We start from the raw sequence: 3,887 nt of genomic DNA on the forward strand, positions 1-3,887 counted from the left end.
CAAATCCGGTCAACACTCATCCGGATAACAAGTCCGGTCAACCAAATCCGGTCAACACTCATCCGGATAACAAGTCCGGTCAACAATCCGATTAAGCCTCATCCGTATTACACTTGGAMTAAAATCCGTTTTGTTGTCCGGATATCTAATCCGGTCAACATACCATACTTAAAATAATTTCACACTTTAATCGAATATCTAATCCGGTCAATCATACCACACACTTGCTAATCGGTTAAACACTTAGAACAATTTCAAGTTTGTCCGGATAACAAATCCAGACACTAGTCCGTTCAACTCTCATCCGGTTTAAAGATAAACCGTTCAACCCTCAACCGGTTTAACCAACTCTGGACAACAAACCGCTCACGGCTTGTCCGGTTTATACTAATCCGGTCACTAAACCGCTTAAAGCTTAGCCGGTTTAAAAACAATCCGGACAATACCCCGTACAAGGCTTGTCCGGTTTACACCCTTATCCGGTCAAGCTTTGTCCGGATAACACTTAGAACAAAAATAAACATGCTCTCTTCAAATATGAATAATACGAAGCATGTAATTGAAACCAGTAGGATTTTAATACAAAAATGTTTAGAAACCACTCACCTTTTAAAGCTTTTGACACMAAAATGCTAGAAATCAACCCCTTTTGAAATCCAACCCTTGAAAATGGCTTGAAATCAATTGAAACCTTCCTCTAATATGCAATCCGGACAACACTATAACTCCCTCTCAAATTCTCTCAAAGTGGCAAGAAGAAATCAAATGAAGGGGTAACTCCCYTTTTTATACTTACCAAATGGGGAAAGGTTGCTAACCGCCTTCCCCCTCTTTTGCCACCTCTTGCATGCATAATCATATTCATACAATCACATGCATACCTACACGTATGCATGCCTTCATTTTAACCACATAAAAAAAACACATATTTATATATATATATATATATATATATATATATTCTCATAAATATATATATATATATATATAACCAATTAATTCACAAATTTTCAAACCGGCATGTAAAAATTACCATGTTATCACGTAATTATAAAATCAGATAATCACATATAAATTACCTTGGGTAATAACCAGGATCTGGTTATCACAAAACTAATAAAACATTGGATCAAATAATTAACATAAAATTTACAGAATTAAATATACAAGAAGAAGTTGATGATATGATAATAGAATGTATGACAAATTTAAGAATGACATATGAGGAAAGTTATAATAAACTACAAAACTATTATAATTTACCTTTAGTGGAGGATATAGTACAGTGAAAAATTATGTTATCAGATTTTTATAAACAAGAACAAGAACAAGAACAAGCATTTATGGATACATACATGGCAAATCCAAAGAAAAGAATAAAATGGCAAGAACCAGGTACATCTACACAAGAAGAATTTGGAAGAGAATTATGGACTAAACCTTCTGTAGAATACCAACAAGAATCCAACACAATAGGAAAAGGTAAAAGATTACCTATGGGAAATATATTAGAACAACAAAAACCACAATTATGGATAGATGAAATATTAGCATGGGAACAAACAGTAGTAAGAATGTGGGAAACCAATAAAAAAGATAGCATGAACATGTTTTCCTACTTAGAAACAACATTAGGACCAATAGCATTGGGCATTTGGCAAAGTAAAAAAGCACAAGACCCAAATGAAGTGAATAGTTTAAAAGCTTTAGGAGACAATCCATACAATTTTACATCACAAATTAGAACTCTTATATTAGGAGTCGATCCAGCAAAAAATAATACTTTAATACAAGACACAGCAAAAAAAAAAAAAAATATATATATATATATATATCGAACGAACGAACGAATTGTTCATTCGATACTTCACGTTCTTCTTCAATATGTTTGTTGTATTTTTTCAGGTGTTATGAATTACCTGAACAATGTATGGTTGACACCATTCAAAGAAATGTTTGTATCTGCTTAGGTTGATCAGGTTTTAAACTTTGGAAATCACACAACAAACAGAGTTGAAAGCCAACATTCCAAACTAAAATTATTTTTGGAGACTTCCCGAGCAGACTTACAAATAATTCTATCTCACATCCATCAAGTAATCCAGTCACAGGACACATCGATTAAAACAAGTTTTGAACAATGTAGAATTATTAGGAAACATCGATTTGGAAACTCACGCTTTCAAAATTTGTGGGGATTTGTTTCATTTCATGCACTTGATATGATTTCCACTGAAAACAAACGGTCTTTCCAAACTAGCGTATTTTCTTAAAATTGTGGTTGTAAATTGCGTAGAAGTCCTGGGTTGCCGTGTGCTCATGAACAAGCACTGTATACATGTCAAGGCATACCCATTCCACTTGACGCAATAGATATATTTTGGAAAAAACTTGATTTTTCACCCTGTGTGTCCACACAAGATGACGAGATTGGATGTGATGATGAAGTTCAAATGTTCAAGGAAATATGCAACAAGCGGTCGTCTTATGGTCGTAAAAGCTTACTCAGAAAGTTGAAGGATATAGTAATGCCATCAAAACTGTTTAAGGAACCCTCGATTCATAGAACCACTCGTGGTCGTCCATCTATAAAGAATCAAGCTTTGAACAAAAGAATTATTGAAGAACGTAGACGTAGTTGTTCTAATGTGCCAACAATTATTAACTTTGTAGATTTGGGGCATCAAGAATCAGTGAGACATAGTTCGTACTTCCAACGACAACCCACCCAGGTGTCATAGTCACAGACAGAGAGTTGGCTTTGATTAATGCATGCAGAGTGGTATCTCCGGGTACTAAACAGTTACTTTATAGATGACACATCTTTCAAAATATTTTGAAACATTGTAGACCATCGATTCACGAGTCTCACTCGTGGAACTCTTTTTTGTCAATTATGGTTACAATTACTTGAATCTCAAAATCAGGAATGGTACACGTACAACTTGTGGATTCCGAGCTATATCTACTTGTCTGGGTGGTCATGAAGACGAATGAGACAATATCCGCAAAGAGTTAATGATTGAACTGAGTATGTACAATATTACTCTTATGTGATCGGCAAAGAGTGCTTACGCATTCACGAAGCGTTGATTTTTTTCCAAAAGGGCGTATTCGCACCAGCTACGCATTGGATTGCTATGCATGAAATGGGCATTCTAACGGCTTCAAGGTTCAATGTCATTCTGCATGTTCTCAATATAGCAGACAATGTGACATACTTATCGTTTAGGACATAACCTCCGTCGTCATCTCAACACGTGACATTGCAATAGTAGATGTTGATGGTAACCATTACATAAAGATGATATTAAATGAAGAATATCCAATGCCCACACTTACGCACCATTGGGCACGTTATCGTCTTCAAGATACAAGTACATGGATTGTCTCGTACCAACATATATTCAATGAGTATGAAGAACATATAGAGCGTACTCTTACTCGTGAATATGTTAATTTAACATGAAAGTCAAAGTTTTTAATATATTATAATTTATCGTAATACATTTGTATACAAATAGATAACCAAAAAATATGTCTTAATATTTTATTAATTAATAAAATTTAATTTATATTTGAAATATGTATTCTTAATATTTTATTAATTAATAATAATATAAAATTAATTTATTAATCATCATAAAACTAAAGACTAAAATCAGACATAGTCTCTATAACCTTGTGAGGTTTACAATAGCTGGAACTACCCGCATTGTTTATGGTATTGTCATGAACAATTCCATTCCTATGAACTTTTAGTTCATCTATGTGGTCATGAAAAGAAGATTAAGGTTCTTCTTGTTCAAAAGATTGAGTCTCAGCGTTTTCACTTAAATAAGAAGTAGAAACTCTAGAGGGCTGAGGTTGACTAACTTTATAGCCAA

General features: G+C 33.9%; 1 long non-coding RNA gene across 1 annotated transcript in view; it reads left to right on the forward strand.

Moving 5' to 3' along the window:
• The window catches only part of LOC112504464, a 7,622-nt gene extending 4,121 nt beyond the window's left edge, over nucleotides 1-3,501 (forward strand). The window contains exon 2 of the long non-coding RNA XR_003068211.1: nucleotides 2,674-3,501. This is a non-coding gene — a long non-coding RNA (uncharacterized LOC112504464). The remainder of the gene's footprint in view (nucleotides 1-2,673) is intronic.
• Nucleotides 3,502-3,887: the final 386 nt, after the last annotated feature.

Source organism: Cynara cardunculus, unplaced genomic scaffold (assembly GCF_001531365.2).
Source record: "Cynara cardunculus var. scolymus isolate 2C unplaced genomic scaffold, CcrdV1 Un_Scaffold_5666, whole genome shotgun sequence".
NCBI classification, from domain to species: domain Eukaryota; kingdom Viridiplantae; phylum Streptophyta; class Magnoliopsida; order Asterales; family Asteraceae; genus Cynara; species Cynara cardunculus.